At 41.9% G+C, this 15414-nt stretch overlaps 1 protein-coding gene across 15 annotated transcripts in view; it reads right to left on the reverse strand.

Annotated features, from left to right (window-relative positions):
- Positions 1-15414, reverse strand: part of NMU (neuromedin U) — a 195179-nt gene that overhangs the window by 131858 nt on the left and 47907 nt on the right. For 2 of the 15 annotated variants that reach the window (XM_078068674.1, XM_078068673.1), the window contains exon 3: positions 12728-12787. The exons of the other annotated variants lie outside the window; for them this stretch is intronic. The gene's annotated coding sequence lies outside the window, so the exon portion shown is untranslated. The remainder of the gene's footprint in view (positions 1-12727; positions 12788-15414) is intronic. 15 annotated transcript variants of the gene reach the window in all.

Below are 15414 nucleotides of genomic sequence, written 5' to 3' on the forward strand. Positions count from 1 at the left end.
ATTGATAGCATTTTTAAGTTCTGCCAATTCACCTTTCATTTCTGCCCTTAGAGACTCTATGTTGCCATTAATTGATTTCTCCATTCTAGCCATTGTCTTCACAATTGCTAGCCTGAATTCCATCTCCGACATCTTGGTTATATCTGCATCCATTTGTAAATCTGCAGCATAAATCATAATCTCTGAGTCTTTTCTGTTTTGGGGGCTCCTCCTCCTATTCATTCTGTTGATGGGTGGTTGAGGGAATGTATAGAGTCCAAATTATTGACTAGAACCCAAGAAAGGTGCACCTGTTTCCTTGGGACCTTAGAGTTGCTGACCTCTTGTTTTCCCAGCCTATCTTCTGGGGGAGGGGCCTGCCGTGCTGTTACTCAGGCAACCCTGTTTGGGTGGAGTTGCCCTGCCCCCCTGTGGTGGGGGATGGGCTCAGTGGGAATCAGTCTTTGGGGCTTTTGTTCTCTGGCGGCTTTCTGTGTCTCTTCCGCGAGTCAGAGCAGAAGAGACCGTTTCCAACTCTCTGCCTCAGAGCCGAGAGACCGCAGTCCGTCCTTCAGTGAGCTCTCCCGGCCACACCATCTCCATTTCTGTCCGTGCTGCTATAAACTGCAGCGTCCTGGGTTGTGCGCCCCTTCGCAGCGCTCCCAGTCCTGCCTCCAGGTCGGAGCACGTCTGTGCCCTTTGTGCTTCTAAAACCACCAGCCGCTCCCAGTTCCCCCGTGCCACCCCACCACTCTGGGTTTCCATCCCGGGGGCTGCAGTTTGCAGGCGCGACCCTGCCGCTCCAGGTTTCTGCCCGGGGGGCTGCAGTTTGCAGGCGCGACCCCGCTGCTCTGGGTTTCCGCCCGGGGGCTGCCCTAAAGTCCTTTCCCCGCTGCTACCCGGTCTGCGAGTCTGTGCCCGTCCACAGCGCACGAGGCTGTCGCTCACCGGCGGTGTAGGATCCCCACGGCCAGGCACCCTCCCGCTGCCGTTTATCCTCCAATATCTGCCGGCGGAATCACGGCTCCCCGCTTTGTACCTCGAAACCAACCTCTTGCGATATTCGGTTTGTAGAGATCCAGATCTTCTTACATCTCAGGCTGGTTTCGTGGGCGCTCAGAGTGGCCTGGTAGATATCCAGCTCAATTCCGGGGACCACTTGAAATAGGGTCCCCTACTCCTCTGCCATCTTTCCCCCCGCACAATTTTTCCCCTTTAAAGATAGAATAAAAATCTAGTACAGATTATTGTCTTGAGATTTGGTATCATATTGACTTAAAGATTCAGGTAAACATGAACCCTAAAACAATTCTGGAAAATCTGCTTTGACCTCAGCAGTACCAAGAAGTTTTGCATTGGAATGAGAAAATTAGCAATTTTGAGTGTGACCTTATATTGCCAATATTTTGACCAAGGCCAGTGTTACAGAAAATATTATCATCTTATTTCTTATTTATTCCAGTCCCTTCCCAGGTACCTCCTAAAGAGTATTTCTAAAAGTGAGCTATATAGGGACTTGGGGGCAGCTGGATGTACCTTTACTCACTTACAGTTTTATTTTTTTTAATCTAGACACATTCTTACCATGCAAAAAAAACCCTCAGGTTTAAATACTGAGGCTCTTACCCTTAGTAAAGTTTAAATAAAGAGAAATTCTCTTCTCTGCTCCACTACACCAGCTAGTCAAGATTCTTCCAACACCTCATCCTCTCTCCAGAAATACACATAGACTAGGGACCAAATTCATAACTATAAATGGAAGTTATTGACCTGGATTTGGGTTTTGTAGGATAATAAGGAGATTACATTTTGCATAAGAAATAGAAGATGGTGGGAGAGAGGGAAGCACAGGGTTTTCATGTGTTACAAAGGAGCATAGGAGATTGACAAAAATTGGATGAACAGGAGGGAGAGAAGAAATTATCACTAGAAGCAAACACTATTTAAGAAATCATTATTGGGAAATCGTTATGAATTATTGCAAACCTTCCTTTTTCCCTAAAGCATTTAGTGTCACTACCTTGTATGATTATTCTAAGAACTTACATGCTGGCATGAAGGAAGGAAGGAAGGAAGGAAGGGAGGGAGGGAGGGAGGGAGGGAGGGAGGGAGGAAGGAAGGAAGGAAGAAAGGAAGAAAGGAAGAAAGAAAAAGAAAGAAAGAAAAAGAAAGAAAGAAAGAAAGAAAGAAAGAAAGAGGGAGGGAGGGAGGGAGGGAGGAAGGAAGGAAGGAAGGAAGGAAGGAAGAGAGAGGGAGGGAGGGACGGAGGGGAGGGGGGAGGGGAGGGAAGGGGAGGGGAGAGGAGAGGACAGGAGAGAAGAGGAGAGAAGGAAGGAAGGAAGGAAGGAAGGAAGGAAGGAAGGAAGGAAGGAAGGAAGGAAGGAAAGACTTCATCTATCTAATTACTTCTTTCCACTGATTTTTAAAAAAAGTAATCTTTAGCTCCGAAATAGTTTAAGGGTCATAAGAAACTGTAAAAGTAGTAGAGTTCCCATGTACCCTTCACCCAGCTTCCCCCAATAAGATATTATATGGCCTTAGCACATTGTCAAAAACAGGACATTGGTGTTGTTCAATGTTATTAACTCAGCTATAGACCTTATTCAGATTTCACAGATTTTATATACACTTTTTTCTTTTTTTTCCTTTCCTTTTCTTTTTCTGGTCTATGAAGTTTTATCATATGTGTAGATTTGAGTAACCAATAGTTCGATCAAGATTTAAAATGGTTCAGGGGCGCCTGGGTGGCTCAGTTGGTTAAGCATCTGCCTTTGGCTCAGGTCATGATCCCAGGGTCCTGGGATCGAGCCCCACATTGGGCTCCCCACTCTGCGGGAAGCCTGTTTCTCCCTCTTCCACTCCCCCTGCTTGTGCTCTCTCTCTGTCAAATAAATCAATAAAAATCTCGGGGCGCCTGGGTGGCTCAGTTGGTTAAGCGACTGCCTTCGGCTCAGGTCATGATCCTGGAGACCCAGGATCGAGTCCCGCATCGGGCTCCCTGCTCAGCAGGGAGTCTGTTTCTCCCTCTGACCCTCCCCCCTCTCATGTGCTCTCTCTCTCTCATTCTCTCTCTCAAATAAATAAATAAAATCTTAAAAAAAAAATAAATAAATAAATAAATAAATAAAAATCTTAAAAAAAAAAAAAAGATTTAGAATGGTTCCATCACTACGGAGAAACTTCCCAGTGTTAATCCTTAATTGTCACATCCTTCCCCCAGCGCTAGACCCAGCACTAGCCCCAGCAACCACTGGTCTGTTCCTCCAGTACTATAACTTTGTCATTTGGAGGCTGTTATATAATCACACAATATATAACCCTTTGAGATTGGCTTCTGGAGCTTGCCCTTAAGATCCATCCTTTACATTGATTTTTAAAGTTCCTGTTAAGCAAAATTTAAAGTAAACCAACACCACCTTATGATCAAAACAGGATCAGGGAGAAAAAAGCATTCAGAATAATCAGGGTTTTGGTTTTTTTGGGTTTTTTTAGAGAGAGAATGGTTGCATGTACTATTTGGAATAAACTGCAGAGCTGCCAATGGTGTTACTTTTCGGAGGAGATAAAGAAGAAATGGCTTTGAAAACTTGAAGCATCTTATTTCAGCCTCCTTAAAACTATGACATTAGGTTCACAGGGACCATATGCATTTTGGGTTATTGCTCAAACAGTGTTATTGTTTGAGGAGAGCAGACTAAAGTTTTGGAGATAAAATTTGCATTAAGAACCAATTTCAAAGAATCCTGAGCTTGCCCAAATGCCAATTACTAGACTATTTCTGTGTCTGTAATTAGGAACACTATGAAAACTAGCAGATTCTCACAACCATTTCCACCATTAATAAAGTGGCACATTTGCAGAGTTTCTACTAAAATATGTTTATTACTTCTCTCAGAATCTTAAATGCTTGGTTTTAAGCATTGAATGTAAAAATCTGCATGAGGCTAAATTTTATATAAGTTGAGTCAATTCCTCATAGCAGAAAAAGCATTGGTGTTATTATACCAGTTTGGGGAATAAAAAATAATTCAGATAAATGGACTTTCTAAAGGGCACTTTTTAGCATAAAAACAGTTGCAGGAGTATGATAGAAAGTTGTATCCAGGAATTACTGGGTTGGTGTGTGTGTAAATAGTGCCCTGCTAAGCCGCCAGAGTAAGATAACATGTGTCCTAATGGGTTTTCCCAGCTGGCAGCTTTGTGTTCCACAGGTTCCTGTAACTCATCCTGTCCGTGTATTTGGCCTTGGGCCTGAACCACCTGTTCTGAGGACATACAGCTTCTGAGGTCTTTAACTGGTCTTCTGCTGATGACCTCACTTTGTCTTTCAGACTTCCTATTACAACCTTGGCATTGCTGCCTGGGGCTCCCCCAGGTGGACTCCTGTCTTGAAAGGACCCAGGCTTTATGATGATACAACACCCCAGGTGAAACTTTTGCAGATCCTCATGTTGTCCTAGCAGAGGCCAGCGCTCTCTGTCAGGACAGACAGACCATCTTCCACGTCCAATTTAAAAATCACCACCTGGGCGCCTGGGTGGCTCAGTTGGTTAAGCAACTGCCTTCGGCTCAGGTCATGATCCCGGAGTCCCTGGATCGAGTCCTACATCTGGCTCCCTGCTCAGTGGGGAGTCTGCTTCTCCCTCTGACTCTCTCTCATCTCATGCTCTCTCTCACTCTCTCTCTCAAATAAATAAAATCTTTAAATAAATAAATAAATAAATAAAAATCACCACCTTTCTGCACGTGCCCAGGTAGCAAAGATGCTGCGCCTCAGTCATCAAGCCCAGTGATTTAAAGGAGGCCTTCACGATAGGGCAGTTATTTAGGAGGTTAACCTGGCAGTCGGAATGCGGATCTTGCTGGGACTACAGGAGTGGTGGATATACCCAGGCAGCAGGCCGTTAGGGAGAACAGCCATTCTAGAAGGCAGGCAGGCCGCGGAGAGGTACAGCAAACCACATCGGGCGGTTGTTCCAGCAGCACAGAGCTCGAGGCCATGAGGAACTGGAAGCAGCAAGATGGTGGAGACCCAGGCAGTAGTCACATGAGGAAAATTTGGAAACCGATTACCAAGGCAAGAGCAGGGGAGCGTAGAAGTGCCCCTGTTACTGGCACTGAACAAATTTTGACTTGGAACACAGGAATAAGGTAAGAAAGGGAAAGGAAAGGGCATTGAAATTGGTAGACAGCCCACTAAACTAGATGCCTTAAGTTTGAGATTTCATTTAATCCCACAACAACTAAGCAAAATAAGAATCATTATTCCCATTATAGAGAAGAGAAAAATGAGGTTCAAAGTTTTGCCGTCATCACACAGGTGACACGTGGAGCAGTCAGGATTTGAACTCAGGACAGTCTGACTCCAAAGATATTGTTGCTATATTCACAATGTCATGTGCCATAATAATTATTATTTAATGTCAAATCTTTGAGAACATAGCCCCCAGTGCATATCTCCTCTTATCATTTCTTTTTTCCTCTTTAAATTATATTGTGCCTTAGACACTTTGAAAAAATAGCCTAAATTCACCTCCAGTGGCTATGCAAGGGGGAGTAGAGTCAGACCTATCTGGGAATTTGTGTTTGGAGGCAGCCAAGAGGAAACCAGGGTACCGGATGAACAAGCTGGACCTCAGCTTCTGCAGGGTCCCCACAGAGGTGTACCAAAAGAAGAGACCAAAACTTGGAGTATGGGGCCAGTGTGTTTGGTGATTCCAAATAGAATGCAGAAAATCAGACTCCTCTAATGAACTTTTCTCAGCATCCCACAACATCTACAGACACAATGGGGACTGAATGCTCTAATGGGGCCAACTTCAGCCCTAAGAAACTGGGAGGAGAATATGTAAACATATAGATTTCGGGGGGTACAAATATCCATTGCAATTCTTTTGATTTTCTTAAATTTATACTTTATAAAGTATAAAGACATTTTCAAGAAAAATGAAAATAATTTAAATGAATCTCTAATTTTTCTCCTAAATTTCATCTTTCTAATAAGAATATTTTATGTATTTATATAATAGAAATATTTTCAAATAAAGAGTAATCAGACATGTGTTTTTTCTCAGTTTTGATAAATGTCAACACTAGAAGGTCCAGGCGACATAAATTTTTAATTTAAGGACTGAAGTTTATTTGGTATTTCAGAGCACCACCTGGTGGATTAATTAACAATAACAATACAAAACAAAAGTGAATCAAAATGGCCCTGAAACAACAGGTAATGGAACCTATGAGGCTCATCTCTTTTCTTTTCTTCCTACTTTGGCTTGTGTTCCTTCTTTTCCTCTCCCTCTTTTCACTTTCTATCCAATCTCTCCTGCCTCTGTTTACTTTCAGTTTGTCCATACCACCTAGCTGTATTGCTGAGTCTTCAGAGTGGCTAAGAAGCTTGCTTACTTATGCCTGATTTAATAAAATCTATGAAGTTTCTAAAATTCAAGTAGAAAGGCAAATTTATTTGAAGTTACAAAACTGGATTAGCTTCCAGAGACTAAATCTTTCTGCCCAGGGATAGGTTTGTGTTTCCCCAGGAGGGGTTTTTGTTTGATTGACTTAGACAGAAACAATCATTCTAATGAAACCCCTCTTTCATAATTTACGTGTACATAATAAGTAAAGTTGACTCATTTACAGCGTTTTAGCCTATTGTTCTGATCCAGCAGCCAATGGCTTCTGAGAAAGAGGTGGGTGTAGAGCAACCTTCTTAAAGGTCTCTGATCTCAAATGACCCATATTATGAATGAGTGGAAAAGACAGGTCAAAGACATCAAGAAGTCATTAAGACTGGGGACCTGGAGACATCATGACTTATCTATAGGGATATATTATAATAATGTATAATAATATACATTATTCAGATCCAGTCAGTTCTTCCAGTTTTTAAAAACAAGCCAAGAAGCTTGATTTTTATGAGAGAGCTTCATGCGTTTAAAAATTAGCAAATTTTCATTAAAATGCCTATAGGCCAACCTGCAGTGGCCCACAGGCCAACCTCTGATTAAAAGTTGTAGTATGGGAAAATTAAAAAAATAAAATTAAAAAAAAAAAAAAAAGAATTCATGTGAGTAAAAGATCCTTAAAAAAAAAAAAAAAAAAAAAGTTGTAGTATGGGGGCACCTGGGTGGCTCAGTTGTTAAGCGTCTGCCTTCAGCTCAGGTCATGATCCCAGGGTCCTGGGATCAAGCTCCTGCATTGGGCTCCCTGCTCAGTGGGAAGCCTGCTTCTTCCTCTCCCACTCCCCCTGCTTGTGTTCCCTCTCTCACTGTGTCTCTCTCTGTCAAATAAATAAATAAGATCTTAAATAAATAAATAAATAAAAATAAAAAATAAAAGTTGTAGGATGGGTGCCTGGGTAGCTCAATCGGTTAAGTGTTTGACCCTTGATCTCAGCTCAGGTCTTAATCTCAGGGTCATGAGTTCAAGCCCCACGTTGGGCTCCATGCTGGGTGTGGAGCCTACTTAAAAAAAAAAAGTCATGGGAATTTGTAAAATAATGCTGCAATAAACATAGGGGTGCATATATCTTTTAAAATTCATTTCATTTCATTTCATTTTCTTTGATGAATGGATAAAGAAGATGCGGTACACACACACACACACACACACACACACACACACACACACACAGAGGAATATTACTCAGCCATAAAAAAGAATGAAACCTTCCATTTGCAACAACATGGATGGGTCTAGAGACCATAATGCTAAGTGAAATAAGTCAGAGAAAGACAAGTACCATATTATTTCACTCATATATGGAATTTAGGGAATGAAACAAATGAACAAAGGAAAGAGACAAACAAAAAAATAGGCTCTTAAATACGGAGAACAAACTGATAGTTGTCAGAGGGGAAGTTGACAAGGGGGATGGGGGGATGGGTGAAACAAGTGAAGGGGATTAAGAGTACACTTCTTGTGATGAGCACTGAACAATGTATAGAATTGCTGAATCGTTATATTGTACACCTAAAACTAATATAACACTGTCTATTAATTATATCCGAATTTTAAAAATAAATTTTAAAAAAAGGTGTGGGAATTTGGACTTCATTCACTGGATGATAGGATATGAATAAGTAAGCAGTCTGCAGCTAAAATCTGCCCCAGGTCCCCAACAAATCACTTTTGCCAAGCCGCAGGACTTCTAACCACCTCTCAATCAGCAACTCTATGTCATTACCCCCTGTTACTTCACACAGTCAGATTACAGGATCATGGAGAGTTAGGATGGCCTGGAAGTAGCCTTTCAATCCTGTGACTGTCCACATGCCCTGAAATAAGCCAGATTCAGACTTTGGCTCCAACTAGAAACCATTTAGCAGAGCTAAGAAAAACAGCTGTGGGGCTTAGGGGCTTGAAGTTTGCATTGCATTTCCAAACAAATTCATATGTAAGTTCTAAAATATATTTAAGTTAAAAATACCTTAACTCACATTTTGGCCATCTTCATCTCTACACGCCCTACTGGGGCAACCAGGGGCACTTTACTGCTAATTGATTTGTGAAAGATGCTGATACCATTTCCATATTTTAAAGAGAAAAATATTAGCTTCGTTCCTCAGAATTCTCCGGGAACCAGTGCAGGATTTTTTGGGTTTTGTTTCAGCATGGAAAAAACTCAGAGGATGTAACAGTGATATTTTAATAATAAATGTCATGGCCAAAAAGACTTGAAGGATGTCTGTCTGCTCAGGCTTTCATGACAGACGACCATAGATGGGGTGGCTTAAACAAAAGAAATTTATTTCTGGGATGCCTGGGTGGCTTAGTTGGTTAAGCGTCTGCCTTCGGCTCAGGTCATGATCCCAGGGTCCTGGAATCGAGCCCCACATCGGGCTCCTTGCTCATCGGGGAGCCTGCTTCTCCCTCTGCTCCTCCCCTCTGCTTGTGTTCTCTCTCTCTCTTTCAAATAAGTAAATAAAATCTTTTTTTTTTTTAATTTATTTCTTCACAGTGTTGGAGGTTAGAAGTCCAAGACCAAGGTGCCAGCTGACTCAGGCGCTGGTGAGGACTCTTGTCCTGCCTTGCTGACAGCCACCACCTCACCTGTCCTCCCGAGGCTTTTCCTTGTTGCACGCATGCGGGGAGAGAGAGGGAGCATAAGCAAGCTCTCCTTTGTCATTTCTTGTAGGACACTATTCCTGTTGGATCAGGGCCCCACCCTTATGACTTGGTTTAGTTTTCCTTCTATGAAGCCCTGTCTTAAAATACAGGCACGCTGGGGGTTAGGGCCAACATAGAAATTGGGGGAGGGGGGACACAAGCCTTCAGTCCATAACAAAGAAGCTGTACTGTACTTCTTTATCATTTGCATAGTATCTCTTGAAACTAAAATAATTAAAGCATCTCCTTTTTAAAAATTATAAGTCTTTATTTTATTGGATTTATTTTAACCAAATTACTTTAAACCCCATACCCGGACCTACAGTCCTTTTAAACTCTAATAAGCACACTCAATGTTTAATTTTTACATTTACTAGCCTTTCGTAATGTCTCAAATTAGTCTCTGAAACAATTATTCCTTTATTGTTAAATAATTTCCAAGTTTTAGCTTTCCACAGAACTCCAAGGCATCACTTATAATGTGAACAACAGGACGGCTTTTATCAGCACTTCCTTTAGAACTCTGAGGAGTCATCAGTTGATCATTTCTGCTAGGAGACTGGGCTCAGTCACGTTGCAGACCTCTCGATTTCACCTTTGTGCTTTGGGAAATGAGCTACCTGACTAAACAAATCTGGTTTTGAAGAATAACTTGTAATATTTTCAGTTATATGTAATTTTTAAAAATAGAATCCCTTTCTTTACATTTTTGAAATTATACTGAAAGATGCCCTCAGGTTCTGGGCATTAGTCCACGATCTTGTTCCTCCCACTTCCCCTCTGAAAGCCTCGCAGCCGTGTCTGTCCTACCTACTGGCTGCAGCTCGTTCAGGGGCAGCTTATTTAAGGCTGTACTGGCCTGATCAGATTTTTTTTTTCTCACAAGAATTCAGAAGAGAGAGAAAGCCTCAGGCAGTTAAGATATGGATGTTGGATTTGAACAGACTTGTCACCCAACGGCACCACTGCGGGCGACTCGGATGAGTCATCACCCGACAGCACAGGAAGCCAGCGCTCAGAAAGCAAGCAGAATGGAGCAGGTGTACAGAGCAAGGCCCCTTAACCCACAAAGACTTTCTCCACGGTTCCCAGTTCTCATCCTTCTGAGCCTCCACTGTAGTTAGGCAGACTTACAGTGGAATCAGTTCTTTACTGTTCTAAAATATAGTGCATTGGGGCACCTGGGTGGCTCAGTCGGTTAAGCATCTGAGTCTTGGTTTGGCTCAGGTCATGATCTCGGGGTCATGAGATCCAGCCCCGCATCGGGCTCCACACTCAGTGTGGAGTATGCTTATCCCTCTCCCTCTGCTCCTCCTCCCACTCACACACACACACTCTCTCTAAAATAAATAAATAAAATCTTTAAAATAAAATAAAATATAGTGCATTAATAGAAAATCTGAGTCCAACAGATCAAGAGACAACTGCCACGGCAAAGCTAGTTTGTTACTCACAGTTCCCAAGAGGAGGGGGCCACATGAGGAAACACCAGGCTTGGTCGTGAAGAAGAAAGAAGGGGGAACTGTGGGCAAAAGCCTCTATTGAGGCTTCCATGGGAAGGAACGGGTGAAGCAGGCAAATAGGTTTAGGATTATCCGAATAATTTCAGCAGGCTGTGGGGCACAGAAGCTGTCCCTAGTTGCCTAGTACTTGGCCCAGAGTGTAAGAGCCTGATAAAGGACATGGTTGGAGTGTGGATTTTGCATCAGTTGGTCAGTATTGGAAAAACATGCCCCTGGAGCGAGGACCCCTGAGGAGGCTGGGGAGGGAATGAGGGAGGCAGGAGGCCCAGGCGAGGTGACCAAGGCAGAGTATTGGGTTATCCAGAACAAGGCATGTCCAGCATACGCATGTAGGGCAGATGTTAAAGCATCAAATTTACAGAAACTAGGAATATGGCTAATACACTTATATCCGAACATGCTCTAAAATAGGTTCAGAAACTGGTCCAAAGTTGCAGGGCTGATCAGGGGCAACAGCAGGATGAAATAAGCCAAGTTCCTTGCTAACATGCCACCCTGCCTCTGTTGTGCTTTGATTAAACCTGGGGCTGGGCTGGGGCCTCCGGTCTCTTTGCAGGATAATATGGGGTGCGGGACCCCAACTCCACAGTAGCAAAAGCAAAACCCCACACAAAGAATTCTTTTGATCCTTCGTGGAAGGGGAAATGTCACTTTGGGGAGCAAACTCCCAAGCTAAAATAGCACTGTTCCCTTTAAGCAGTAACAGAATTCACACCTACCCAGAACATCAATGGTTCATTTTTCACATACCTGTCATTTGGAATTGATATTACATATCATGGTATGGTTAGTCTTTTGCAAAGATACATAGTGGTTTTCCTGTTTCTAAGATGCTATTAAGACTGATCTGAGTATGCCGCTGTAGGATCAATAGCCTTTACCTCAAGACTGATAGGTGAAGCCACTGCTGAAAATGCCCTTTCACCTCGGTTCTCCCCATGCTAACTTCTGAATTTGGTGCACTTAGACATATTATGTTCCTTTTTATCTACTCTCATGCTCCCATTGTCTGTGCTACACATTTTGGGACTTTACACAGTGCCTTATTAGAGCACTGATTGGACAATACATTTTTTGTGTCTGGTCTCTCCTTTTAGATTACAAACTTCTTACTGGCAAAAGTATGCCAAATTTCCTTTTCTTCTCTTTCTCTGAGCCTTTATCCCCCATATAAATGTCCGGGCTGCAAGAGGGAGGCATGAGCATGAATGAGTTATCAGAATATTACTATAATGAAACCAAAATAAATGAAATTTAAAAATCAATTGAGCTGCTTTTAAGCTATTCGGCTTTCCGCTAATTGGTGATTACTATCCTTGATTTTAAAAATGGTTCCATCTTTTGTCTTACAGTCTAGTTTAATTCGTGCATTTAATCGTAGGTAATGTAACATATGGCTGGTCTTATATCAGTTGGGGTGACTACATGAATCACATGTAAATTAAAAGCATGATGATGTATTTACCTCATTGGATGCATTTGTGTCACGAAATCTTAAAATGAACAGTATTCTAAAGAACGCACATGTGCACATACACAAACATATGCTACTGGTTTCTGATAGATGATTGCACTGCCTGATTTGGTGGTGTTCTAGAAATAGTGCAATAGAGAGAATAAAAAATCCAGAAATTGACACAAACTCATAAAGTTTATATACCTGTTTTAGTATTTTGACCCATGTTGTGCATTCATTCAATCATTCATTCATTCATTCATTCAACAAGTATTTATTGAATATGTGGTACTGGTCACTGTTCTAAGTATCCAGGTGAAAACAAACAGATGCAACAAGAAAAGATAAGACAATTCTCTCTTATTTTTTTAATCAATGGCATAGAGGACTATACTAATATGTCCATTTATATATAAAAAAAATAAGGGTAAAAGGGATATATGTACTTGCCCAAATACATATAAGTCGTAAGTGATAACATTAGGATTCAGATCCAGGTCTGTATGTCTAGTCCCATGTACTTTTCAACATACCCTGTTAATTTCAGCCCCAGTAAACATTTATAGGAGATTATCCTAAATTTCAAATAGAAGATGTTAAACGAATCTATTAATGACTTTCCTTTAAACTGTAAGAATTGTCTACAGAAAATGTGTACCTTAGAGAACTGCGTGTTTCTTGATATTGTTCTTGTACTCTGTGCAATAAAGCAAAAATCCTAAAAAAAAATTAAAAAGAATAAATCTTTCTCACCACTCACACACACATATATACAATACATACACACACACTCAGAAGACTATACATACACACTTATGAAGTAACCTTGTAAAGTCATTTGCTCTGTTTCTCCCTGGTCAAGTCAAATGATTATAATTTTTTTTAAAATATCATATACTTCTCCTGCAGTAAAGATTAATTAAAAAGTAGTTCATTATTTATCTCATGAAATAAATTTCAATGGCAGTAATGTTGTTAAAGTATTTCTCTTTTCACTTAAAAAGAAATGCCTGATAGTTTCAGGTAGACTTAATTTTTAAAAAATAGACCATTTCTTAATTTTTCGATTATATAATTTTTGTCAGTGGTGACATTACTAAGTACCCTTCAAACGGGCTGTTCTATTTCATAGATGATATTTTTCAACAAGCTGCACAATGCTACATAAAAAGATAGTGAAGTTCAAATATATAAAATGATTTTTAAATCAATAATCAGTTTTACCATATCTCCTAACACTAGTAGAAACCAAATTTGTGCACTGAAGGTAAAGAAATACACTGTACAAATGGTATTTTTGGCACACTGGGATATATATGGATATGCCAGTTAAAAACTGAACTCCAGCTAAAGACCAAAGCGCAAGATACAAAGAAAAATTTAAAAATATAACAATGAGTAAAAAGGAGTCTTTCTCTTCTGTTCAAACTGAAACCAAGGATTTTTCCTCAGCTTTTTCCTAAGTGTTTCGATCTTGGTTATAAATAGTAGCTTTACGTTTCCAGTAGCTAATTTCCAGAAACATCCTGACTTCCAGGGTTAGCTATGCATCATTTGGGCAAGGCGAGCCTATTCCGCAGCATCAAACAACCTGAGGACTCTCAGCAGTTTAAAACAGCATTATTCCTCACTCACGGGCATGCCCCGGGGCAGCAGCGGGCTTTGCCTGCTCTTGGAATCACTGCTAAGCTGACAAGAGGCTGCGTCCCGACGAAGGCAGAGGAGGGAAAGAGAATGTGGAGAACCACGTGCTAGTTCTTAAAACTTCTACCCAGAAATGACATACATCACTTCTGCTCACAGGCAATTGGCGAAAGCAAATCATAGGACCAAGCCTCTATCAACAGGGTAGGGATGAACAATTCTTCCACCGAGGGATACACCGAATGTTTATAAATAATACAGCTTGCCACAAGCTCTAAAAGTACCCTATGCCCAGGACCATAGTTTATTAAATAAGCTCTCTGCATTATTTCATTTGATTCTGATGACAACCCCTTGTGATACAAGGTGCAGGAAAGGTAGGGGTGGTGGGCTGCAAAACCTTTCAGCAGAACCAACTCATCAACGTTCACTGCTTCTGCTATTTCTGGTCTTCCACATCAGCCAATCAGACTGGCGTAAAGGGTGGGAGAAGGCCAAATCAAAGCCCCTTCTAAATGGCTCTGCTGCCCACCAGCTTCATGCATCCTACTTCCTGCCTTGGAGTGCTCCCAATTCCTTGTATTCTCTGCTATTCCCTGGAATGGAGTGGGTGGGTGAGGCTAGAGGGGCAATGACCAACAGGACAGACAGGCCCACAGAGATAGTGAAGCCTGGTCATCTGATCTGAGGACAGGGAGCCACCACCAGAGTGCAGCTATGTCCCTGGAGAGTGATCAAAGTGTTACATATCAAGAACACAGGGTGCCTGCTCCAGGTGAACCCTTCTGGATAAATGCTAATAAAGAACATGTTGAGATAGGTAATAGTGTACGTGAGCTGATGAAACTCAAAGGGCTTTCAAGGGTGTTAAATTCTTTGGTCTCTCACTGATATGAGGAATTCTTAATCTCAGGAAACAAACTGAGGGTTGCTGGAGTGGGGGGTGGGGTGGGAGGGATGGGGTGACTGGGTGATAGACACTGGGGAGGGTATGTCCTCTGGTAAGCGCTGTGAATTGTGCAAGACTGTTGAATCTCAGATCTGTACCTCTGAAACAAATAATGCAATATATGTTAAGGAAAAAAAAAAAGAAGAAGATAGCAGGAGGGGAAGAATGAAGGGGGGGAAATCAGAGGGGGAGATGAACCATGAGAGACGATGGACTCTGAAAAACAAACTGAGGGTTCTAGCGGGGAGGGGGGTGGGAGGATGGGTTAGCCTGGTGATGGGTATTAAAGAGGGCACGTTCTGCATGGAGCACTGCGTGTTATGCACAAACAATGAATCATGGAACACTACACCTAAAACGAATGATGTAACGTATGGTGATTAACATAATAATAAAAAATTAAAAAAAAAATTCTTTGGTCTCCAACAGGGGCCCTGGGTGACCCATAGATTTTTCCTGACCCATATGTCAATATGCTCACTGCTTCTGCCACAGTCATGGGTAGATCCTCACTTCTGGTCACTGCAGTCACGACACCTTTCCCTCCCACCATGGGTGAAATGCAGATAGTAGCAGCTTGTAGACAGCGTCCCTTGGTTCCTACGGGGCTTCTTACCTGGACTCTCTGCCCTCTGCTCTGGGCAGAGTGGTAGAGCAGTAAAGCACACGGGTGCCACCATCAGACAGACCTGAGCATAAATCTGACGTATCACTTGTCAGTCGAATGCCCTTCGAGAACTCTGCTCCTCCAT

The sequence above is a fragment of the Halichoerus grypus genome, chromosome 3, assembly GCF_964656455.1.
Source record: "Halichoerus grypus chromosome 3, mHalGry1.hap1.1, whole genome shotgun sequence".
Lineage (NCBI taxonomy): Eukaryota > Metazoa > Chordata > Mammalia > Carnivora > Phocidae > Halichoerus > Halichoerus grypus.